Source organism: Canis lupus, chromosome 2, assembly GCF_003254725.2.
Source record: "Canis lupus dingo isolate Sandy chromosome 2, ASM325472v2, whole genome shotgun sequence".
Classification (NCBI taxonomy): Eukaryota; Metazoa; Chordata; class Mammalia; order Carnivora; family Canidae; genus Canis; species Canis lupus.
In genome coordinates, this window is record NC_064244.1 from 28209482 (window position 1) to 28236992 (window position 27511).

Consider the following 27511-nt stretch of genomic DNA (forward strand, 5'->3'; position numbering starts at 1 on the left):
ACTTTGTGATATTTACATTTATAAAACTTTTTATATTAAGACACCAGTGCTTTCTTTGACATCAAACCATCATTGTATGGTGTGATATTGCTATATTGTACCACTTACTCATTTTTTTCTTTTTATATAATTTTATTTTTTATTGGTGTTCAATTTGACAACATACAGAATAACACCCAGTGCTCATCCCATCAAGTGCCCCCCTCAGTGACCGCCACCCAGTCACTCCCACCCCCAGCCATGTCCCCTTCCACCCCCCCACCCAGTTCATTTCCCAGAGTTAGGAGTCTCTCAAGTTCTGTCTCCCTTTTTGATATTTCCCACTCATTTTTTTTCTCCTTTCCCCTTTATTCCCTGTCACTATTTTTTATATTCCCCAAATGAATGAGACCATAAAATGTTTGTCCTTCTCCGATTGACTTATTTCACTCAGCATAATTTTTATTAGAATTTCTACTTCTCTATAAAGGAAATCAGTCTCTTCTTATTTCCTTTCTTCTCCTCTTTCTAGTTCTTTGTATGAGATTTCTTCTACCTTTGTAAATGAATCAATGTGCTGCCTACACAGTATATGACAAATTTATTACTCTTGTAAGATTGTAGTGGTCCATAAATCCTAACGACATCAAGCAGGATTAAGAGTTAATGCATAGTTGTCGAAAAACAAAATATTTATGCTTTATAAGACTTTCCAGATGATTGCTTTTATCAGCATGTTGGCACATGCCAGCCATTAGAGGACGGATACTAGTCCCTGCTCTGTTCCACTTTTACCTGGGGCATGTCACAATGCTACATCACCTAGAGTTTCATTTTTATCCGTAAAAAAGGTACTGAATAGATGTGATATCCAAAACTTCTTCCAACAACCCAAGTTTTTTTCTGAATTCCACAGATGACTTCTTCAGCTCAGAAGTTAAGGAAGATCACTTTAAAACCAAGACTGTTTTTCTCTTTCTTTGTTTTGTCTTCCTACCTAAAAGGGAGGCAGGTGTGGAAAAAATCACAAATATGTTAGCTTTGTATAAGTAATAAAATCAGCACACTTCTCTGTCCCTGTCCCATGAGGAAGTGGAGAAAGCGAAGTGATACTCTGGTCACTGAACAGTCTCATGAGGAATCTGTCAGGTTGATCAGTCATTAATCATTTACCAGAACAAATAGCACAGCAGGTGGACCTCCACCCAGCTTTCTGCAGGGGGATATTGTGAGCTCTCATTTCCTGGAAATTAGTCATAACAGGGGTGATCTGCAGTGAGCCTCCCTTATCAGGATGGAGTAATGATGATTAATTAGAATCCCATCTCTGCTGTGGTTTGCCCCTATTAGGACAATGCCCACACAAGATCTTTGAGCTAAGCTGCTACTTAAGGCAGACTTGTTGCCCTACTAAGTCAAGCTGTTATTCGCAATTATATCAACCGGTGCTTTTCAAAGGGGGGGGGGAGATTTCTTTAATCTATTTGTTATCACATTAAGTATCTGAAAATCCAAATTAGCACAATTCTGTTTAAAAAAGAACTCTTCACTTTAAGAATGGCATGCTTCCCTAGTATATTTAGAACAAGTCAATTTCCAAAAAGAAAACCCTTTTGATCAACACTCAATATTTTTAAAGGATATATCTCAAACAATCCAAGACTATACATTGACCATTACCTACAGGAATAGTGAAGGGAAATAATCTTTATCAAGTTCCTTAAACATCCAGGAACTACAAGATGACTTATATAGATTCTAGGAATAAATCTTAGTCCTGCATTCCAGATATGCATGAATCATCACATTTCTTTATTTCCTTAAATCAAAATCATCTCCAACTCACTGAGATAGTGCAAAGTCCAATTGTGGATGCTTCTTCCCATTCAACACCTTATCCAAGGTTATAAAGAGGTACAAAGAGCAAAACATTCATCTTCTGTTCATACTCACATAGCCCTTTGGAATCTGATAGCCTGTGGCTCCCATGCCAAACTTGGGCAGAGGAATCTGCAGCAAGATGGTAGCTTCAGTTGCTAGGGTTCGAATCCATGGTGCACCACATGGCCATTCCCTTCACTATTCTTCCCACCTTTTCAGGTGTTGCCAGAGAGAGAAGAGCAGGATCTCCCTATTCATGGGACCCACAGGTTCCTGACCCCTTCCTAATCTTGAATTTACCCTTCTCTTAAAGGCAATAGCTTGTCTTTACTACCTATGGCATAATGACCTCAAGAAGCCAAGGCTTCCAGAACTCAAATCTGGAAAGAAATCAATCCCACTGTATACAACTCCTGACTTCCATTCTGCATCACAAGACTGGCTTTGCTGAAACCTGAGCTTCTGGGTGCAGTTAATAAGAAAATAGCATGGGACGCCTGGGGCACTCACTTGGTTAAGCATCCAACTCTTGATTTCGGCTCAGGTCATGATCTCAGGGTCACGAGATCGAGCCTGCACTGCGCATAGAGCCTGCTTAAGATTCTCTGTCAGGCCAAGAGAAAACCTAATCCTTTCAGAAGTGAAGACTGACTTGACTCAGACTCTTGAGTTAACTTTACAGGATCTAAACCAACTTTGAGCATTCAGATACTGGACCAAATGGAGCCAGAGAATTGATGATGCTTATTTTGAGCTGGACTCAGTCACCTTAAGATGACTTGCCTCCGTTCCATGCTGTATTCCCCATTGTGCAAGCCCCTTCATGAATACATAAACACCCTTAACTTAAAATGTCTCAATTTTGTTGTTCAGGGAGATCTGCTTTGAGAAATATCCCCAGTGTTCCCCAGTGTTGCATGTAAAACTCTTCCTTTTCCTATTCTTTGGCTTGGTGTTGCCTTTTGGCTCAACACCCACCAACAAGGAAACCCAGTTTCAGTTTTAAAAAGTGCTGTAATCAAAACATTTTCATGGTTAATGGGAAAGTAAAATGGTACAACCACTGTGGAAAATAGTATAGACGGCCCCCAGATAATTAAAAATGGAACTATATTTTGATCCAGTGGTCCCACTTCTGGGTATATATCCAAAGGAATTGGAAGCAGGATCTCGAAGAAATATTTGCACACCCATGTTCATTACAGCATTATTTCTAATATCCAAGATATAGGAGCCCCCTAAGTGTCTATCAAAGAATGAATGGATAAAGGAAACGTGGCATATGGTCTATCCACACAATGGAATATTATTCAGCCTTAAAAAAGAAGGAAATCCGGTCACATGCAACAATATGGACAAACCTTGAGGGCATTATGCTGAGTGAGATAAGCCAGTAACAAGAAGACAAATACTGCATGATCTCACTTATTGAGGTAGGTAGAATAGTCAAATTCACAGAGACAGAGAGGAGAATGGTGGTTTTCAGGGGCCATGAGAAATGGGAAGACTGAGTTGTTGCTGTTTAGTGCATATAGAGTTTCCATGTCAGAAGATGAAGAAGCCCTGGGGGTCTGTTGTACTATAACATGCATATAGTTACTATTACTCTACACTGAAAATTGTTAGGAGGGTAAATTTGTGTTACATGTTTTTTTAAAAACACACACACACACACACATTTTCAGGCTTTAGCCTTGCTCAGGAATCACAGTTTTCAAGAAAAGGGGTGCTGTCTCCACAAAGCCTCATAGGAAGGGTAGAGATTAGGAGGAGAAGCAAAGTTGGGGGAAGAGGTTCTAAGCCAAGGAAATATACAGAGCCCATACGACTGGGCAATTTCTTGGGAAGACAAGTTTGAGCGATTCCTGCTTGAGGAGCACAAGTAGTAAAATCAGAGAAAAGAGGAAAAGTACTATCCTTTATCCGCCCTAACAGAGGGAACAACAGCCTGTGAATGATCAATGCCAGGGAGAGACTGAAGTTCATGTCCAACAGCCCTTGACCTGCTGCACATGATTTAGCTACTTTATCTCCACAAAACTACATAAGCACCATGAGGTGGCTCCATGCCTTCCAGGGACTCTCTCTCTCTCTGTCCAGGCTTTGGAAACACCACCCCCTGGGGTCAGCCAATTCACGCCTGCCCATAAATCCTAGTCCAGGAGAAAGGAACAATGTAGACATACGAGTATAAATCCTGCCTCTGAATAAAGACAAAAACCAAGTATGGCTCATTATAGCGACAACACAGTCATCACTGCAAGCACGTATCATTCCTGAAAAATACAGGCAGAATGTATCCCTGTAGGTTAGCAACTGATATCTCCCCTTGTGGTGTTAGCTGACCTATCTCCCCTAGTGTGGAAGCTAGGCCATCATTTTCAGTCCTACAAAGAAAGCACTGGGAAAAACAGAATTTAAAAGTCATGTAGGTTAAGCAAGGAGTCAACAGCTATAGTTTGGGTTCTTTTGCTTTATCAGGGAAGGAAATGAAATCAGCAGAGGTCAGCACGGGTTTGGGGCTTTATGGGAAATACAGAGATGAAAGAGACACATCCTCAAGAAGCTCAGAGTCAGGCAGAGAAAATAAGACATTTTACACATCAGAGCAGTGATTGGTACCACACAATAAGCTCTTTAAATGATCGACATTACTCACAGCCACCAAATGCTGGGCTCTTTTTTAAGACCAACAGATTTGGGAAGGCTGTAGGGAGTATCCACTTGGGGGTATATCACAGAGATCCATCTGGAAGACCCTAAATCTTTTAAGACCGTTCACAACTCGAATACACCTGAGCAGCTGCCTGGGATTGAGAATGCCTCTGAGGATGAAGGATGCACTGAAAAATGGACTATGGCTTCGCTGTTTTCCCACCTCCTTTCTCAATCCAGCTTCTATGGGCATCACCCAAGGACATTCTGTAATGGTTACCCTGGAAGAAGCAGCACCAATCTCATGGAGCTGAAATATAGCTGTGGGCTAGGCTTGATTTGCACCTACATGTCCCTGGGTTGGGTCACAGCATGTGCACCTTTTCTTTTGGCTTTTACTCAGACTGATTTGCAAGGTAGGTAGACTGCTAGCCAAGAAGTCTCTTTTCCTCTTCTTATTGCTTTGATAAGTTCTTCAACTAAACAGAACATAGTGACTTATGGGACCAGCCCAATTATTAAGAGCCACTTTAGTTTGAAAATGCAATTTATTTTTGTTCATCCACATGCTTTTTTTTTAAATAAATTTATTTTTTATTGGTGTTCAATTTACCAACATACAGAATAACACCCAGTGCTCATCCCGTCAAGTGCCCCCCTCAGTGCCTGTCACCCATTCACCCCCACCCCCTGCCCTCCTCCCCTTCCACCACCCCTAGTTCGTTTCCCAGAGTTAGGAGTCTTTATGTTCTGTCTCCCTTTCTGATATTTCCCACACATTTCTTCTCCCTTCCCTTATATTCCCTTTCACTATTATTTATATTCCCCAAATGAATGAGAACATACACTGTTTGTCCTTCTCCAATTGACTTACTTCACTCAGCATAATACCCTCCAGTTCCATCCACGTTGAAGCAAATGGTGGGTATTTGTCATTTCTAATGGCTGAGTAATATTCCATTGTATACATAAACCACATTCTTAACAGATGAATAGAGTGATGCCCCTAGGAAGTTGTCAACAGAGGGAAGAAAGCCTGGTCTTTAGGGACACCTTTGACTCAGCTGTTAAACAAAAATACAAGGACAGGGACAGGTATTAGAGCCAGAATATCTAGACAGGAAGAAGACCCACCTGTGATATAGTGAGAAGGAAAGGTTTGCCCACTCAAAGGTATTCTCCACTTTGCACAGCCTCTAATACCTCATCATCAAGAGAGCACTGATCCACATAACAAGCCTCTTGCTCAAATGCAAATGACCTCAGACAGGTCCCCACACTCAGAAACAGGTCTGCTTGTACTCCATCCTCCATGCATCCCTCATGGTGGCATCTTGCCAGAGCTCCTGCAACAGAAAACATTCTTCTTCCTCCCAACGATATCCCTACACCCCACCCAACTGTGCTGCATCCATAAAATCTCTGCAAAGAATAGGATGGACACCTCACTGACAACTCTATTCCAGATTCTGACATTTCATCTTGTCACCTAGGCCCTACAACAGCCCTCCTCCTGTCCTTGACTCACACAAAAGCAGTATTTTTATCTTTTACCTACTCTCTCCCTGGAGTTCAGACATCATCCCTGTGTCCTTCCTACCTTGAGAATAAGTGGTATATTCCATTTTCTCTCTGAAATCTGCACAAAATAATTTCTCCCATGAAAAACTCTTCTTTCATGCATGTCAACCATTATAAATGCATACTTGGCAGTGGGACACTAGGCCATTATTCTAGCACTCAGACTAACTTTTACTGTCAGATTATGCTCTAGTGGAACACATAAAGATGTCCTCAGATACCCCCTCCCTCCAATAAAAAAAATCCCAATTTGCCCAGGAAGTCTGATCAGTGATAGATCAGTAATTCATCTCAAGATTGTGTTGCCATTTTCCTTACACCTTTATCATGCACAGGTGAGGTCCAGTCCAATCATTCCTCTGCCTTAGCGTTCTATAAACTAGGTATGGGAGCCCCTTTTATGAATTGAGTAGCTTCCAGGGAGTCTCTGACATTAGTTGCAGACATCTATCTATAGTAGGTAATCTCAGTCCTCAAACTGAGATGTACTTTCTGAAAAGCGCTAACTTCTTGTTTCCAGTCCAACAGGTATAGAAGTTAGAAGTCATCACTACCATCCTCACAAACGAGAAAAAAAAGTTGAGCAAACTAAATATCAACAAATCTTGTTAGAGCCATCAGAAAATTGAGGTCACAAGGCAAATGGCTGTCCCCAAAACTGGAGAGATAGACAGGCAAATACAAAAAAAAAAAAAATCACAGCTCACCCAAAGTAGAAGCCTGCAGCTGGAGCTGGAGTTCCTACTGTGTAGAACACAGTAAGCTGTAATTGACTAATTGCTAGAGGCTCAGTGTAGACAAGCTTGAGAATGAGAAATTCTAGTGGGACTCAGTCCTAGGACTTTCCTCACACTTGTATAAGTTTTACCTCCAGGGACCCTGCCAAGTTCTTACTGTGAAGATCTGAGAAAAATCTCCTCTTGCTTCCAACAGGAAGAATGGAAAGCTCTATTCTCATTAACAAGGCCTGCCCTCAAGAGGAATTATTTACCAGAGTCTCACCAACTGGGGCTTTACCAAAGCTAGGGTGGGAAGATGGGGGAGGAATATTCAACTGAGGCTCATGGAAAAAACGAGACCTCATAATCTTTACTACCCCTCACATCTCACCACCACATCAGTAGGGCTCCTGTATATAACAGCTGATTACAGCAGAAAAAAAAAACAAACAAAACAAAACAATTTTTTTTAAGAAAAGAAAACCACCAACTGTATTTAAGAACCCTTTAGGAAAATCTAAGACAGCAAAGAACAAGAATATTATGAAAACAAGAACATTAAAGGAAATTTTAGCATCTGAGACCACAGCTACAGTAAAGAGTAAACACAGACTAACTTCTAGCCAATTAGACCTAAAATTCATATCAAAGGCCTACCTACCTTATTTCCTTTCACCTGATATATCATATCTGACTTCTAACTTCCAAAAATTACAAGGCAGCTAAAAGGCAAAAGGCATAATCTGAAGAGGCAAAGCAAACATCTGAACCAGACTCAGATATGGCAGAAATTGTGGGATTATGAGACTGAGATTTTAAAAGAACTATGATTCATATTCTAAGGGCTCTAATGGAAAAAGACAGACAACATGAAAGAACCCATGAGTAATGTAAGCAGAGAGATGGAAACATCTAAAAAAGACTCAAAAGGAAATGCTTGAAATTGAAACCACTGTAACAGAAATGAAGAATGCCTTTGATGAGTTCATCAATAGACTGGATATAGCCAAAGAATCAGTGAGTTTGAAGAGGTGTCAATAGTAACTTCAAAATGGAAAAGCAAAGAAAAAATAATGAAAAAGGTGGAGCAGAATATCCCAGAACTGTGAACAACTATAAGCAATGTAACATACACATAATGAGACTATCAGAAATTAAAAAAAGAGTAAGGAACAAAAAAATATTTGAGATAATAACAGGTGAGCATTTCCTGAAGAGAAACTCAGAGAACACCAACCAGAATAAATATTTTTAAAAATCTATATCTAGGTATATCATATTGAAACTGCAGAAAGTCAAAGAAAAAGAAAAAAATCTTAAAAGAAGCCATGGGGGTAAAAAACACTTTACCTACAGATAAACTAGAATAAGAATTACATCAGACTTCTCTTCAGAAACCATGCCAGCAAGAAGAAAGTGAAATGAAATGTTTAAAGTGTTAGAAGAAAAATAATCAAACTAGAACTCTGTATCTAATAAAACTATTATTCAAAAGTGAAGAAGAAATGAAGATGTTTATAGAAAAACAAATAATGAGGAAATTTGTTACCAGTAGAACTGTCTTATAAGAAGTCATTTTTAAAATTCTTCAGAGAGAAGAAAAATGATATAGGTAAAAAAAATCAAATGTACAAAAGAAAGGAAGAGCATTAGAGAAGTAATAAGTGAAGGTAAAATTCAATCTTCTTAGATGATCAAATAGATAACCGTTTGTTCAAAATAATAACAATAATTTGGTTATTATAGCTTACAATGAAATGAATGACGACAACATTATAAAAGACAGGAGAGAAGAATTGGGAGTACTCTGTTATAAGGTTATTTGCACTAACAGTGAAGCAGCACTGTTGTTTGAAATTGGACTTGAATTAGTTATAAATGTAGATTGCACTCTCTAGGACAACCACTGAGAGAAGTAAAAAAAAAAAAGTATAATTGACATGCTAAGAGAAGAGAAAAAATAAAATCATACAAAGTGTTCAATTAAAACCAGAGAAGGCATTCAAAAAGATGCATGCACACCTATGTTTATTGCAGCATTATTTACAATAACTAAGATATAAAAGCAATCCAAATGTCCATTGATAGATGAATGGATTAAAAAGATGTGAGGTACAATAGCCAGACTGTGGAAGGAACCTTGATGTCCACTGACAGATGAATGGATAAAGAAGATGCGGTCTATGTATACAATGGAATATTCCTCAGCCATTAGAAACAACAAATACCCACCATTTGTTTCAACGTGGATGGAACTGGAGGGTATTATGCTGAGTGAAGTTAGTCAATCAGAGAAGGACAAACATTATATGGTCTCATTCATTTGGGGAATATAAAAAATAGTGAAAGGGAATAAAAGGGAAAGGAGAGGAAATGAGTGGGAAATATCAGTGAGGGAGACAGAACATGAGAGACACCTAACTCTGGGAAACGAACAAGGGGTGGTGGAAAGGAAGGTGGGTGGGGGGATGGGGTGACTGGGTGATGGGCACTGAGAGGGGCACTTGATGGGATGAGCACTGGGTAATACGCTATATGTTGGCAAATTGAACTCCAATAAAAAAAAGATGTGAGATATATATAATGGAATATTACTCAGCCATAAAAAAGAATGAAATCTTGCCATCTGTGAGAACATAGATGGACCTAGAAGGTATTATGCTAAGTTAAATAAATGAGACAGAGAAAGACAAATATCAATATGATTTTACTCATACATATAATCTAAAAAACAAAATAAATGACCAAACAAAACAAAACAGAAACTGACCATTAATACAGAGAACAAATTGGCAGTTGCCAAAGTAGACAGGGGAGGATGGTGAAAAAAAGGTGAAAAGGATTAAGAAGTACAAACTTCCAGTTATAAAATATATTAACTGGGGAATATAAAGTACAATATAGGAAATACAATCAATAATCTTGTAATAACATTGTATGGTGACATGGTAACTACACTTGTGGTGATAATTTCATACTGTATATAAATGTTGAATCACTATCTTGTACACCTTAACTAACATAATATTGTATCTTAACTATACTTCAAAAAATAAAATAAGACAGAAAAAGGGTAGACATGGGGAAAAAAGAAAGAACCAAGGGCAGGGACAGCCTGGTGGCTCAGCAGGTTGGTGCCTGCCTTCAGCCCAGGGCATGATCCTGGAGACCTGGGATCATGTCCCACATCTGGCTCCCTGCATGGAGCCTGCTTCTCCCTCTGCCTGTGTCTCTGCCTCTCTCTCTGTGTGTCTCTCATTAATAAATAAATAAAATCTTAAAAAAAAAAGAACCAAGGGCAATGAGGCAATGAATAGAAAACAGTTACAAACATAGTAAATACTAAACCAATTATAATAATAATCACAACAATCACTTTAAATATGAATGGTCTAAATATACCAATTCAAAGACAGAGATTGTCAGAGTAAATTAAAAACACAAAACCCATTCAATTGCATGTTGTCTATAAGAAACCCATTTGAAATATAACAATACAGATAGATTAAAAGTAAATAGGTAGAGAAGAAATTAAAATTCTTGTATACTTCTGGTAGAAATGCAAACTAGGGGCACCTGGGTGGCTCAGTTGGTTGAATGTCCAACTGTTGATATCAGCTCAGGTTATGATCTCAGGGTCATGGGATTGAGCCCCATGTCAGGTTCCACACTCAGTAGGGAGTCTACTGGGTATTTTTCTCTCTCCTACTCCTTTTGCCTTCTCCTTTTGCCCCTCCCACATTCTCACATTCTCTCTCTCTCTCTCTCACACACACGCACACAAACACACATAAATTAATATTAAAAGAAAAATAAATGCTAACTAATGCAGCTGTTGTAGGAAACAGTTTGATAGTTCCTAAAAACTTAAGCATAAAATTATCATATGATCCAGCAAGTCCACTTCAAGGTTTCTACCCCAAAGAATTGAAAGTAGAGACCCAAACAAATACATGTTCATAGCAGCATTATTCATAAAAGCCAAAAAGTAGAAACAACCCAGATGTTTACTAATGGATAAATGAATGAACAGAATGTGGTATATACATATAATGAGATATTATTCAGCCTTAAAAACGGAATGAAGCTCTGATATGTTACAACATGGATAAAATTTGAAAACATTATAAATTTTAAAAGTCAGAAACAAAAGAACAAACTTTGTACAATTCCACTTACATGAGGTACTCACAATAGACAAATTCATATAGGCAGAAAGTAGAATAGAGGCTACCAGCTGTGTGTGTAGGCAGGGGTAGTTATCCTTAAATGTTAGAGTTTCTGTTTCCAAGTTCTGGAAATGAGTAGCCATGATAGTTGCACAATACCGTGAACATACTTAATGCCACTGATTTGTACACATAAAAATGGTTAAAATGGTAAATTTTACATTATGTGTTTTACCACAGTAAAAAAAAAATTAAGAGAAGGAATAGAGAAAGATATATCATGCTATCATGATCAAAAGAAAACTGGGGAAAAAAAAAGAAAACTGGAGTAGCTATATTAATTTCAGACTTGAGAGCAAGAAAAATAACCAGGGATAAAGAGGAGAATTACATAATAATAAAAGGGTCAATTCTCCAAGGAGACATAACAGTTCTTAACATGTATGTGCCTAAAACAAAGTATCAAAATTCATGAAGTAAAAACTAATGGAACTGCAAAGTGAAACAGAAAAATTCAATAAATACCCCTCTATCAGAAATGGTCAGATCCAACAGGCAGAAAATCAGTAAAGACACAGCTGAGCTGAACAGCACCATCATTCAACTGAATGTGACTGACATTTATAGACCACTTCATCCAAAAACAGAGTATACATTCTTCTCAAGCTCACATGGAGCAATCACCAGGAGACCATATTCTGGGGCAAGAAAATGTATCATACAAAATATATTCTCAAACACAGCGGCATGAAACTGGAGATTAATGGTAGAAAGATGGCAGGACCAAAACAACAACAACAACAACACAAAATAATTGGAGATTAAACAGCACACTCCTAAATAACACAAGTCAAAGAAGATCAAAGAAAAAAATTTTAATGTTTTGAAGAAAATTAAAATACAACCCACCAAAATTGTTAGAAGCAATGCTTGAAGGGAAATTTTTAGCATGGAATGCATATATTAAATATATGTATATTCATAAATATATATAAATATATGTATAATCAATTATCTAAGCTTCTATGTTAGGCAACTAGAAATGGTAGAGCAAATTAAATCCAAAGTAAGCAGAAGAAAAGAAATAAAAATTAGAGCAGAAATCGGTGAAATTGGAAACAGGAAAACAATAGATAACATCAATCAACCCAAGAGGTACTTCTTTGAAAAGATCAATAAAATTAGTAAACCCCTAGCCATGCTAACCAAGGGAAAAATAAAGACACAAATTACTAATACATGAAATGAAAGGACCTCATCACCAAAGATCCCACAGACATTAAAAAGGTAACAAGGGAATATTATGGATTACTATATAGCCACAAATTTGATAACTTATATTAAATGAACTAATTCTAAATAATAATAATAATTAATTAATTAATAAACAAACAAACTAATTCCTTAAAAGACACAGTCTATTAAAACTCACACAAGAAGAAATAGACAATCTGAATGGGCCTATATCTATTAAATAAATTGACTCAATAATTAATAATCTTCCAAAATGGAAAGCACCAGGCTCAGGTAGTTTCACTGGTAAATTTTGCTAAACGTTTAAGGAGCAAGCCTCACTCATTATTTACCATCCGTTCTCGAAAATAGGAGAGGGAACACCTCCTAACTATTCTATGAGCATTCCCCTAACACCAAAACCAGACAAAGACACCCCAAGGAAACTACAAACCATTATCTCTCATCAACATAGATGCAAAAAATCCTCAACAAAATATTAGCAAATTGGATCCAACCATGTACAAAAAGAATAATACTTCACAGACCAGTGGAATTGGTTCCAGTATGCAAAGCTGGCTCAACATTTCAAAATCAATGAACATATTCCATCTCATCAATAGGCTAAAGATATATTTTATTATATATTTATAGTTTTTTATGACTAATCATATAAATATAATAAAGGGCTGTCACCACAAAGGAAAAAAATAAAAAACCTGACTTCTATCTGGTAGAAGTAAGGAAGGCATCATAGAGGAAGTGACGCTAGAACTAGGTCTTGAGAGATGAGTAGAATTTCTCCAGGGAAGGGTGGTTTAGGGAGAAGAGGCACCTGAGTGAAGATACCATGGCAGGAAGGTAACTAGTCAGGTGTGGCTAGTGTGTGATGTTGACAGTATAGAAAGCTCCGGAATCCTTTGTCTGTCATATCTGGCTATTTCACCCACCTGCAAATCCCAGATTCCTCCAAGAGGCATTTCTTAACAACCTTTCTTACACACACTGCATCCTGCCAGGGTCAAGCACAATGACAAAGTAATCTTTATAAACCCAACGTTGCCTCGCACACCTCCCTCACAGAAGGGCCTTGACATGTCAAAGCCAGTTGACTCTAGCTCCATTTATGTAATGGTAAATATCACTGGTCTTTATTTGTCAAATAGCTGGAAATTTTACTCACCTCCTCCTGCCCCTGCAGCTAGTTAATGGTTAGTTTCTAATTGCTGCCTCATGTTGTCTGGCGGGAGGTTCTGTATGACTCAGGGTTTTATTGAGTATGACATTCCAGGAGGTCACTGGAGACACTCCTCCTGAACGTGACCCCAGGCACACAGGCTGCGAGCACAAGTGGACAAGAGGAGATACTCTCTCTTCTCTAAGTGTTCAGATAGCATTGAAATTTCTGAAAAAGAAAAGACAAAAAAGAACCAAGACACTTGCTGCAGATAGTAGGAAGGAAAGGGAAAAATAAAATCTGTTCACCCACTTTTATGAGACTAGATGCCATTTTCCAAGGTTGATAGAAACCACTGAGCATCTGCACAGAAAAGAACATTTCCATCCTTCCAAATGCCTAAAGATATGGCCATATGCATGTTAGATGTTTGACTATGAATGTTCATGGCACCATAATTTACAATGTTAAGCAAGAGCTGTCATTTCAAAAAAGGAGACACAAGGCATTTTAAACGTTCGTGTGCACATAAATGCAATTTAAATTTGCATAAATGTCATGAATATAATGGTGCATCTTCAATCAAATGATTAAGCATTTCTGAAGAAAAGCAATTAAGAGTTACAGTGACTGCATCATGATGATCTTAGGTAGAACCATGATCTGCTTCGGGATAGTTAGTACCAACAACGAAAATTGATTATCCACTTACAAAAAAACCAGACTATGCTCAGAGCTTCATGGGTCTTCACAATAATGCCCCTACGACAGCTGGCCTGGAATCATCCCATTTTACAGATGAGGAACAGAGGTCTGCATTAGATCGGCCAGGCCCCAAATTCTAGCCTGGATCTAAATCTTTTATTTTAACCAGCCCCCTACTGTCTCCTTGAAATGGCTGGTTGGCATCTATCCTGTCACTAACTAAGCATTTATTGAGCATGTAAACAGTAACCTAAGAACAGGGAATAATGTGTATAAAATGCAATCTGCCCTCAGCAAACTGTTGGTCTAGTAGGCACTTTTTTTTTTTTTACCTTTAATATTACTATGCAGAAAGCAGCTTTATTCATAAGAGAGAGAAAAAAAAACAGGAAAAACATTTCCTTCCTTGGAGAAATAGTCAAATAAAACCATGGTACACCCATATCACAGGACTATTATTTCAGCGATAAAAAGGAACAAATTACTCATACATGCAACATCTTGGATGGGTCTCAAAGGAATTATGCCAAGTGAAAAAAAAAGTCAACCAAAAGGTTAAGCGCCGTATGATTCCATTGATGTAACATTCTTGAAATAACACAATTATAGAGATGGAAAACAGGTTACAAGTTGCCTGGGGTTAGGGATGGGAGATGGGTGTAGCTTGAGGAAGACTTATATTGATGGAACCGGTTGACTTTGGTGAGTTAAAGGAATCTACACATGAGCTAATACTGCATAGTAGTCACACACACACACACACACACGCACACACACACACGAATGCATATAAAACACGGGGAATCTGGATAAACTCTGTGGACCGATGTCAACACCCTGGTGGTAATATTGTCCTATAGTCACGTGGCATGTTACCATTGAGGGAAGCTAGGCGAAGAGCACGAGGACCTCCCAGTGCTTTTTGTTTTGCAACTCCCTTAAATCTACAAGGATTTCAAAATTTTTTTCAAAAAATTTAACTGCTATGCAAGTAATTCTCCTTTTTTAGACACTGTTGAACTCCACTGGGAGCTGTAACTCCTCTGCCATTGCCCTGAGGCCATTGCCCTGAGAAAGCAAAGATTTTGCTGGTCCTTGGCAGAAATTGAGGTTATTATAGTCAATAGTTTAGTAAATCAGCCGTTAACACGCAACTAACCAGCATGTTAAAATGACAGTCTCGTATAGAGATTTTTGTTTTTTGCTGAAGCATAATCCTTTTGTTAAATAGATCCACAAACACACATTTTGTACTTTTATACGTTTTAAATTTTTTTTTTATTTATTCATGAGAGACACACAGAGAGGCAGAGACACAGGCAGAGGGAGAAGCAGGCTCCCTGCGGGGAGGCCGATGTGGGACTCGATCTCAGGACCCCTGGATCATGCCCTGAGCCAAGGGCAGATGCTCCACCTCTGAGCCATGCAGGTGCCACTATACATGTTTTAAAGTATGATCTAGGGATCCCTGGGTGGCGCAGCGGTTTGGCGCCTGCCTTTGGCCCAGGGCGCGATCCTGGAGACCCGGGATCGAATCCCACGTCGGGCTCCCGGTGCATGGAGCCTGCTTCTCCTTCTGCTTATGTCTCTGCCTCTCTCTCTCTCTCTCTCTGTGTGACTATCATAAATAAATAAAAATTAAAAAAAAAAAAATAAAGTATGATCTAAAACACATTATGACCCATACATAAAAAAATATGTCTTTCTATTCCTATGCCATGCTTTTTAAAGAATTATCCTGCTTGTAATCTGTACATAAAATATACTGCCCATGAACTTGATTCATGGCCAAAAATCCCACAAAATTAAGGAAGCATTTGGCTATCTACTCTAAGTGACCAAAGTTTCCTCATGGGTGGGCAGATGTGTTGGTCTTCTTTTCCATCAAAATCTTCTACTTCTCTAATGGGCTTTCTTCTTATGCCCCCTTTTGACCCCATTTTGTCAAATACAAGATGCCTGGAATTATAAGAAACATCCTGACTTCAGAGATATTCAAGCATGAAAGAAGCGTGTCTTAGAATCAGTAGAACACTGTGGCTCAGCTCAGTTGGTTAAGTGTCTGACTCTTGATTTCGGCTCAGGTCATGACCTCAGGGTCATGAGATTGAGCCCCATGTTGGGCTCCATGTGGGGCATGGAGACTGCTGAAGGTTCTCTCTTTCCCTCTGTTCATGCTCATGCACGCTCCCTCTCTCACTCTCAAATCAAGTCAATCAATCAATCATAGAATCAGTGGAACACTATAATATTCCATCCAAATACCTCCAAAATTCCATCCAGATACATCCAAAGGTAACCCCTGTGTTTATTTGAACCAGGATCCTCCCTGATGCCATAAAGAAAATGTTTCTACTTATGGTGATGCAATCCCTCCATTCAAACTACAAGGTCCAAACAGAGGTTTCCTTTTTGTGGGTTAAGAACCTATATGAGGAAGGGGAGAGTGTGTGGTTATTTGCAATAATGAGATGAGTTCATGTGAAACTTCCCAGAGAGACCAGAGCCTGGGATACGCCATGTGTGAGTGGAGACCAGCTGACTGGAGGCCCATGATTCATCGACCACTAGCTCCATTACAAGAGCAAGGATGCAGTTTCTGGGATAGATAATCAGCTACTTCCTGCCTGTGTGGGACCCCAGGAAGGCTTAGCTGAGTCACACAGCAATGATTGGGGTGGCTCTGCTGAGTCACAGGCCAGCTATGCAGAGAAGTCTTCCCGAATAAGCACTGTGCTGCTTATGCTTGAGAAGGGGGTCACTTCCAGAAACCAAACAGGCCCTGCCACCATGACAACAGAAAGGAGGGTACGGCATGACCACAGCTCCTGGCACCAAGTCACCAAGGCCCAGCTGGAGGGTTAGCGGGACCAGGCAAGAAAGCCACAGACTTTAGCCTCCAAGAGGAATTAATCCAGAGTCTCCTAATCACAGATTAGGCCATAGACCTCATCCAGTCCAGGAATAGGTACACTTGGATGAAAAAAATAGAAAAATCTTTGTTCTGCTAACCAACAATGGAGATTTAGCATTTAAAAAAAAAAAGATTTTATTTATTTATTTGAGAGAGAGAGCACAAGCTGGGGGAGGAGCAGAGGGAGAAGCAGGCTCCTTGCTGAGCAGGGACCCCAATGTGGGGCTCCATCCCAGGATCCTGAGATCATGAACTGAGCTGAAGGCGATGCCCAACTGACTGAGCCACCCGGGCTCCCAGATATTTAGTATTTTAAGTATGAATGTAGTTCATCAGCCTCATCTGTGCCTGCAACCAATAAAAATCATAATATGTTCACATCACATTATGGTTGTTGCAAATATCTTGAAATATCGTTCGCCCTTCATCCCTCCTTAGAACTAATGGTTGTTTTAGACTCGCCACAATATCTTGCCATTTTAATCCATTATTAAAGTAGCACCTACGTTCCTCTTCACAAATGTTTGGGTTTTTCGAGAACTGTATTTCAACAGACATTCTTAGTCATTCGATGTAATGTTTTTCACATGGAGGCATATTCTGAGAAAGGGATCCAGGGTCAATCTTAGATCACCAAAGGGAAAGAGCATAAAAGCATCATACTAGTTGGCTAGGGTTGCCATAGTAAAGTACCACAGACAAGTGGCTTAAGCAACAGAAATTTGCCTCACATTTCTGGAGGCTGGAAGCCCAAGATCGAGGGGTCGGCAGGGTTGATTGCTTCTGAGGCCTCTCTCCTTGGCTTGTAGAAAATGGGCCTTCCTTGTGTCTGTTCACATTGTCCCTGTGTCCAAACTGTTTCTCAGGACCCCAGTCATGTTGAGTGAGAGCCCACCCTAATGACCTCATTTTAACCTCGTTAACTCTGCAAAGACCCTATCTCCAAGTAAGGTCACATTCTGGGGTACTGGAGGGGAGGACTCCAACATATGGTATTTTTGGAGGGGGAGGGGGGACAATTCAACTCACAACAGGCACATACTGTCGTCCAATCTCCCTGCTTTCTTGGTGAGGAGCCTCAGCCCCAGAGCAGAGGAGTAACTGACAAAATTACTAGTAGAACTCAGGCTTCCCAACACCTCGTTCAGGACTTAAAGGGCTTTGTGGACTGTAAAGGGCTGCACAGTCATAGGTAAATGGCAATCTCCCCGCTGCAGACTCTCTCAGTTGCCCGAGAGGCCCAATCTGAATGCTAAACCTTTCATCTACCGGGCAGCCAGTTCTTTGGTCCCAGAAGAGGAGGAATGGGAATCACCTGTGATACAATTTATTTTCTGTTGGAAGCTGCTTGCTATCCCATCTTTACATTTTGCAGCAGTTATGATCACCTGCATACAAGGTGGCGAGTGATGGGGCATGGGGAGTCCACTTGCGGTCCCCAAGAAAATGCCTGCAACCCTGACTGCACTTACTGCACCAAAGACATTTGAACACTTCAGGAAAATGAGAATATTTTCTCACCCTTTATTTTCTCTCTGAGACTCTCCCTCTCTGATAAATCTTGACCTCAGGCCTATTAACCCACTGAAATCCTGTCTCCCCCGTCTGACCCTGTTCTCTGAAGAACTGAAATGGACTCTTTCCGCAGAGCTGTTGGCATGCACAAACCCAAGATGCAGAACAAGTCTGATGGAAAGCAGTCCAAGCAGAGAGCTGCTGGGATCCAGATAGACCGACTTCAATACACTGGCCAGGATCCATATATCTGATTGTCATTCAGGGTTTAGTTAAGAAACCAGCACCCCCATGTCTTCCTGGGGCAATCATAATGGTCACCTCCTCTAGCTGGAAGGTGGAAGTCAAGGCAGGGAACAGGAGAGACTATTGCCTGCAAGTCCTAAAGCGACATCTGGGACACTTGTCATCTCTGAGCTGTGCCCTCCTCGGCCCTTCACCAAAGCGTACAGACTGCTTACAGCCTGCACGTGGCGTGAACCCAGGGCGCTTTGCACTTCTCCCCACATACTAACTACACACACGACGGTGATTAAACACCTAACTGCTGCATCCCTGTCTTCCCCACTAGATCCTAGGGCAGGGGCCACCGTGTCTCCTTCCCACCACCGTGCTCTCAGTGCTAAGCACAGATTCCCACACATGGCCCACACCCATCAATATTTGCTCAGCAAATAAACGAATGCCTCTCCCACTCCAATACCCACCTCCCTGAGAGCCTATGCCCTGTTGCAGTCCTCTCTGCCCTTCAAAGTGACCCAAGTTCATTTAAATTTAGCTTTAAAAATATGCTCAAAAAAGGTGGAGCAAAAACCCCTGCTGCAACCTGCCTTATGGACCCGCCTCTCAATGAGGCCCTGCGGCTGTCGGGTAATAGTACCCCAGCTGCCTTTATACTTGCTATCAAGTATAAAGACTTGATACTTGGACACTGCCTCATTTATTCTCCACAATGGCTTCATTTTAGAGACTCTCAGGCTCAGGGTTGGACCTCTTATGTAAGGTCACACAGCTAAGAGGGCATACTGGGAAATATGTTTGGTCTGTGTACCCTATTCCTGGGGCAGCGCTCCTAAAACCCTTGGAATTTCCTGAGTAATAGGAGTATCTTTTGCTTTTCACTTTTTGATCACACCTGAGTTTATGCTAACGAGGTGACACAGGTGGAGCCCCCAGATAGCCTCAGGATGGGGCTTTCAGGGCGGGGAAACTTCAGCCCTACTCACGGACCCCTCAATAGGGCAGTGGGGACCGCAGATGGAGCCCCATAAAACCTTTGAACCAAGAGATGTGCTTCCTGGTTGGTGATGGTGGAGAGGTGCTGGGAGGGTGCTATGGCAGAGAGAGCACGCGAGCCCCCCCCCCCCCCGCAAAAGACCTAGGCATGTCTTCCCCCTGGAGGGGGGTCTGAGGGGGTGGTGCATCCCCCCCACCCCTAGGGGGGTTGCATTCTTGGGATAAACCAGTAACAGCTAGTCAAGTGTTTTCTCTGAGTTCTGTGAACGGTTTAAGCAGATCATCAGGGGCGCCTGCTTGGCTTGGTGGCTGAGCACCTGCGTTGAGCCCAGGGCATGACTCCGGGACCTGGGATGGAGTTCCCGGGGGCCTGCTTCTCCCTCTGCCTGGGTCTCTGCCTGTCTTTGTGTGTCTCTTGTAAAGAAATTAAAGGCTTAGCAGATCCTCAAACCTGCATTGGAGGCAGTCCGCCGGGAGTGTAGGTGACCGCTGGTGCCCACGACTGGTTCCACTGAGGCTGAGCCCTCCCGCCATGGGCCAGGATGTGCCTGCCCCCAGACAGCCCATCAAGGAGGGGGCGCGGGTCCTCGGGGAGAAGCCCCCGTGGGGAGTCAGGGCTGCTCTGCTCCACCGGGAGGAACCAGGCCCAGGGCCCGGACACTAGGCCTGTAAACGTCTGGCTGTGGCTTTGCCACCTGCAAAGTCCTCCTGGCTTAGGTCTCTAAGCGCCGCGCCCATGCTTCTTGGCCTGGGACTAGAGGCCTTCCCAGGCTGTCAGCCGGGAGACCACACTTCTTTGCCAGCTCTCAGCCCTGTCCTACCTGAGGAACCTCAGCACCAGGGCAGCAGCAATCACCACCAGTCCCTGCTGCCCCGGCTGATAAGCAAAGGGAAGAGGTCTCCCCACTTCCTGGAAACACCAATGCCCCTCCCCTGACCCTGTAGGTCCTCACTACTACAAAGCCCGCAGCTAAAAAAAAAAAAAAAAAGAAGAAGCGAGAACCTATAAGGGACAGAGATTTTTCACCCACACAGCCTCCTTGGATGTATCTTCGCAATTGCGTTGCACGAATGTTTCCAGGAGAATCTGTTTAAATTCTAAACACATTTTCCCTTGGCACTTGAAGCCAGGTTCCAGACGAGGGAAGCAGCTGAATACTAATTACTTGTAGCCAAGGACATTTAAAGACCAATCTTTCACTTCTTTTCACAACTTGAATCATCTGTTCCTAATGCGATTTGCCCAACCCCCTTTACAGAAAACAAGTTAATAAACCAGCAAAATCCACAGAGAGGATGAATTAAATGAAATTAACAAGCTTGCTTTCCTTCCTTCATTTATTTGACAAATATTTACTGGATGCTTCCCATCCCCAGGCAGTGGGCTAAATGCTGGGGAGAGAGCGATGAGCAAACACTGGCAGGGTGCCTCCCCCCAGGTGCTGAAGTCTAGTAAGAGAGGAGGCATGAAGGAAATAATCACACCAACGAACATAAAACTGCAATTCTGGGGGCCCAACAGGAGAGAGGTTAGGCCTGCTGGTCTAATGAGTGCATTTCACGGGGATCTGAGCTAGTCACCAGGCTGGGAAGACTGCCCTGAGGACAAGACCCTAGATGCATCAGGAGCTAAGTGGGCCAGGGGGCCAGGGGGACACTTGCTAGCCAGATGCACTTTCCAAGGAAGGGAACATGGCCAGGTCAAGGGAGCTTCAGAAAGTCAGTAGGACTGGAGGAGTAAATGGTCTAAGATGAGGCCAGGGACCTGGGCAGGGGCCAGGCCACCAGGTACGGGGTGAGCTGTGCTGGGCGAGTTTGTCACTAAGCCCAAGAGCATGGGGAGACACTGAAGGGCTTTGATCACCCGCGTGCCACAATGAAACTGTTGCCTCCAAAACAGTACTCTCATGGTAGCAGAATGAGTAATATGGGTCATGCTGTACTTTTCATCTGAAATAGGAAAGATTAAAAAAATGAAATAGGAAAGAGTATGAATTATTATCTCTTCTAGAGATGACAGTAATGACATGTTGAGAAGGAAAGTGACTTGTCCACTCGTAGCACACTAGAAGCTAAAACATGGAACTCTTGTCCCATGTTCCCAAGTCTCTAAACACCCAGTTTTTAAAAAGTAGATTGAAAAATCTGTCAATTGGGACGCCTGGGTGGCTCAGTGGTTGAGCATCGGCATTCGGCTCAGGGTATGATCCTGGAACTCCAGGATTGAATCCCACATCGGGCTCCCCACAGGGAGCCTACCTCTCCCTTGGCCTCTGTCTCTGCCTCTCTGTGTCTCATGAATAAATAAAATCTTTTAAAAAAAGAAAAAAATCTGTCAATTATCATATTAGATATGACCTCTCAACTTATGCATTTGACATGCTAAGTTGTGACATCCCGTGGCTATAAAGGACTCAGCCAGGGGCCAGAAATATAAGCCACCTGTCGTCCACTCCTAGGAGTGGTTATGTCTTACTCCCTCTTCTCTCCACACACTGGACCTATTTCTCCTCCCTTTCTCTGCTCTAAGTCACCCGAACTTCTTCACTGCTGTGTTACTCCTTAATACAAGTCTAAATCATCCTAGACCACTGAGTGATAAACAGTGGGGAAAAAAAGACCCAGGGCCCCCAATGAACTAGCACAGACTGGCAAATGTTTCATATGCCAAGGAGATAACATACAAAACTAAAACTTTTAGCAGAAGAATGGAAATTATTTCTTTGAAGAAGAGCCAATGGGAGCTCTAGAACTGAAAATACAATGCCCAAAATTAAGAAGATTCTATGGATAGGCTTAAGAGAAAGTTAGGAAATCAAAAAATACAGAGAGGGGGGGAAGCAAAGCATAATAAGAAGGCACAGAGCAACAAGAACATGGAAAGCACAACAGAGTAGGTGACTCAGAGGATACACTGAGAATGTCTGGTATATGTACATACAAAATTCGAGGAGAGACGAGAATGAGGGAAATGTGATATTTAAGAAATAATGGCTAAGAAGTTTCCAAAAATGGTGAAGATCAAACTTCAAAGTCGGAAAACCCCGAGAATTCCAGCAGGATAAACAAACAACAAAAAAAAGAAACCCTTCCCTAGGCACACCATAATGAAACAGATGAAAGTCAAAGACAAAAGGAGTCTCTTGAATACAGCAAGAGGCAAAAAAAAGGCATATTATCTTAAAAAGACCTAAAATAAAATGTCAACTGACTTCTCACTGGGGAACAATAGAGTGGTATCTTTAAAGTGTTTAGAAACAGGGATGCCTGGGTGGCTCAACAGTTGAGCATCTGCCTTTGGCTCGGGGCATCATCCCAGGGTCCCAGGATCAAGTCCCACATCAGGCTCCCTGCATGGAGCCTGCTCTCCCTCTATGTCTCTGCCTCTCTCTCTCTCTGTCTCTCATGAATAAATAAATAAATAAAATCTCTTTTTAAAAAGTGCTTAGAAGCAGCACACATATACTAAGTCAGGAATAAAAAAGCAGCAGCAAAGTCCCACACATATTAAAAATATACTATGAAGGTATTAGAAACAACCCTGTGAAAGGTTGGATGGATGGTCAACTTATCAGAGGAATAAAGCTTACCCAAACTGGCACAATAAAGTAGAAAATACAGCCATGTTACTATTAAAGTAATTGAATACATAATTTAAACTCCCTCAAAAAGAAAATCCTGGTCCAGATATATTCACTGATATTTCCAAACACTTGGAAAAGAAATAACAACGTTTACACAAACTCCAGGGGGGGGGGGGGGGAAGGCAATCACAAACTTGTTTTTTTGACCATAATCTAAAACTTCTTAAGAATATTACAAGAATGGAAAATTTCAGAACATTCTTACTCATGAACACACAGAACCTTAAAGCCAATTGAACAGTATATATAAAGAAATTAACACATTATAGCCAAGGTAGGCTCCTTCCAGGAACACTGGGTTTGTGTAACCTTCAAAAACCAGCGAGTCATAATCACATGACATCTCAATAGATGCAGGAAAGACATAAAATTCAACATACATTCATCATTATAAAAACAAGCCCATAGAAGACTAGGAATAGAAGCTAACTCTGTTTTTATATTTAAAAAGCATCTACTAAAAACATTGTTGGTAACAAAATTACACACTTTCCTTCTGAGATCAGGAATGAGTGCCCACCATCACCACACTCCTATTCAATGCCCTACCAGAGGGCCTAACAGCAGTAAATCAAGAAAAATGGAGAAAGGATAGCATTGGAAAGAAAGAAAGAAAACTGTCATCATTCTCCCTGACTACATGATCGATTTATGTCCCCAAAAAATTACAGCTGAACTATTAAGAGCTAGTTTGTGAATTTAACAAGGTCTGGAACTACAAGGATACTTTTTTTTTTAAGTTATTTCTACATAACTGTAGTAAATAATTAGAAAATGAAAATTTTAATATACCTTTAACTTCTTTATGCTTGATCTTTGTGAATGTATTATCCAGTCCACACCCCCACCCCGAAAAAAGTTTTTGATTAAACAGTCTTTTGTTGTGGAAAAAGAAGATAAATTTTAACAATAGCATCAAACACACTTATACACACACACACACACACACACATACACACATCCTAATCTGTAGGATAACAGCAGCCACTTGAGCTTAAAACTCTGCACACAACCTCCCCCAAACTGCCTAAGATCAAGGAGTAAAAATAAACCACACATGCCTTCAGCATTACCAGAATTGAGAGGAACTTCAAGTTATGCAGAGAAATATGCACCAAATGGCAACAGACTGGGTGACGGGCACTGAGGGGGGCACTTGATGGGATGAGCACTGGGTGTTATGCTATATGTTGGTAAATTGAACTCCAATAAAAAATAAATAAAATAAAAAATAAAATAAAATAAAATAAATAAAATAAAAAAATAAAATTAAAATAAAATAAAATAAAATGGCAACAGAGCAAGTTGTGGCTGGAGCTCTGCTCGGGCTTTAAGACTTTGGGAGTAAAGAGTGGGGAGGGAAGCTTAAGAAGATGCTTGAAAAATAGGAATCCTGCGCACCGTGCAGTCACACAGGGCTCTGTACTCAGAAGGATGCACTTGGCCTAAAGTTCTGTGGTCACCATCCTGAAATTCTTCACAGGTTTATCTTTGAAGGGACACCATCAGTGTAGAATTCAGGGAGGCTCGAAGTGAGTGCAAAGAATGTGTGTAATGCCCACAACTGGGTAGGTGAGACGAGAGCCCCAGGAGACCACGCTTCGTTGAGTCAGAACTTGCTGTGACTGCGCACAGAAGGCGGCGTGTCCGTCGTAGGGCAGGCTCACGGCCAAGGAGTCCAGGGCCACCTTCCTCCCCCTCATCCACCAACCACATAGGCCGAAAACGATGACATACAGAGAAGGGGAGAGACAGATGACCAGGGTGTCCTTTTCTTGCCTTTTCTTCCCAGTCCTTCCTCACTTATCAGTAACCCCAAGAAGGGTTACTAGAACTGTTGGTCGAATGTGAGCACATTCAGAAGTGAAGCAGAAAAAGTTAGTTTTGTACAACCATCCCGCTTTCTTCCTAAGAACAAAATACACACACACGTACAGGCTAGGAAATAGTCACATCATGTGATTTGGGGGATTTCATTCAAGAGTTGCTTGATTTTTTTTTTTAAGATTTTATTTATTTGACAGAGAGAGAGAGAGAGCACAAGCAGGAGAGGCAGAGGGAGAGGGAGAAGCGGGCTCCCCATTGAGCAGAGAGCCCCATGCGGGACTTGATCCCAGGACCCCAGGATGATGGCCTGAGCCAGAGGCAGATGCTGACCCTCCCAGGCGCCCCTTCACTTAGGATTTAAATGCTCTTATATTTGCATTTAAAATGGCCATTGTAAAAAAATAAAAATTAAAAAATTTTTAAAAATTAAAAAAATAAAAAGGCCATTGTGCAATATAAAGATGAACAGTAGAATTCATGCAAATAATTCAAATTTAATTTTTTTTTATTTGGGACGAGGTTAAATAGCAAATAAAAAACGCCATGGAAAAATGAGGAGATGGCAAAATCAATTCCAGGAGGATGGAAAGTAAATACAAAAGGCGAAACAAAAAACAAAAACAAAAAAAAAAAAAGGCGAAACAATAAAACTTCAAGAAGATTTCTGTGCCAGGTATGAGGCTCTTGTCTCTCAGCTCTGGATCTACTCTGCTTTGTGATTCGGGGGCTGGGACCCTACATTTCTCCTGTTAGTTGGTTTCCTGCTAGATTCCGCGTCAGGTGCTGCACGGGGGAGACTGGGAGACGGGAGAAGCCTAGAAGAGCCTTGTGCTGTTGTGCACGCGTCTCCCCAGCTGCAGCCTCCCAGGCCCCTAGCACCTGCTTCCAGGTCCGGCTCAGGGTATCCCCCCAGGCCCCTCCAGTCCCACCCCCCCCCCCAGGACCCAGCAGCAGCTGGAGCGCACCTGCACCTGCCTCCCCGGCTGGGCTGCCAGAATCCCTTCTCTCAAGTTCAGGTTCTGGTAACACCACCTCTTCTCTTTGCTCCCCTCCTCTTAGGGGCACCCCTGTTTTCTGAAGCCGTTATCTCCATGCTGCTGTGAGCTTCCTTGTTTGTCTTCGGGCTCTGATATCCGTGCAACCATTTCTCCTTGTGAGATCCTCTCTGTTGTACGTGGTGTCCGTTTCCTGGCTCCGCCACCACCGATACAATAACATGCAAGAAGATTTCTTTTATGACCTCAGGGGAAGGAAAGGTTTCTTAAGCAGGACACAAAGAGTGCTAAACACAAAGGAAAAAGCTATCGAAAAATAGCATTTAAAGGATTAAAAGGCAATTATACCTCAATAAAGCTGATCAAAGGGGTGAAGACTTCAAAATGTACTTCACAAAAGGTGATAGACAAATGTCCCAAAAATATACAAAAAGGCTTTCAACCTAATTTGTCATGAATGGGATGCAGATTAAACCCAAGAGGAGAGACCACTACAAACCATCCAAAAAAGCCAGAATTAAAAAGACTGGACATAGCGCCACAAACATACTGGTACACTTCGGGTGGAAGGGTAAATTAGTACCACCAGTTTGGAAAACCGTTTTGCATTACCTACCAAAATTCAATGCATGCCTATCACCAAGCAAGTTCACTCCTATTTGAAAACCCAAGTAAAATTCAGGCTCTTTTCACTGAAAGTTATGCACAGAAATGTTCATAGCAGCATTTTCGGTAATTGCCAAAAATTGGAAAACCACAAATGCCCAAAAAAATAGTAGACTGGAAAATAAATGGTGCTATATTCATATAAGAAAATACTATACAGGAAAGAGAACTAGATACAACTAATGCAACAACATGAACCTTAAAAATTTAATGTTGTGGGGGGAGAAAACAAAATCACTAAAGAAAACATACAATATGATTTATGTTTAACAAAACAAGCAGGACCAAACTATAGTGTTTAGCGACACATGCTTACACGTTAAAACTATTTTTTTGAAAAAGTAGAGGTCCTTATTATACACATATATATCTATATATAAAATCTCAGGATGGTGGTGATGTCTAGAAGGTAAGGAGTGGGTGGCACTGAAGGAGGGGCACACAGAGGGCTTCTGGGTATATATATATATGTATATATATATACACAACTTTGCTTTTCAATAAATTATAGAGTCATACTTTATTGTGGGGGTGCATTTCTTGATATGTGTTGTATCTCACAATTAAGAGGATGAAAATGTAGATAATACACACGTCTTAGGATCCCTGTAAGGA

General features: G+C 41.2%; 1 protein-coding gene across 4 annotated transcripts in view; it reads right to left on the reverse strand.

Annotated features, from left to right (window-relative positions):
* Positions 1-27511, reverse strand: part of PFKFB3 (6-phosphofructo-2-kinase/fructose-2,6-biphosphatase 3) — a 146825-nt gene that overhangs the window by 18982 nt on the left and 100332 nt on the right. For all 4 annotated transcript variants that reach the window (XR_007405867.1, XR_007405868.1, XR_007405864.1 and 1 more), the window contains one exon: positions 13401-13622. The gene's annotated coding sequence lies outside the window, so the exon portion shown is untranslated. The remainder of the gene's footprint in view (positions 1-13400; positions 13623-27511) is intronic.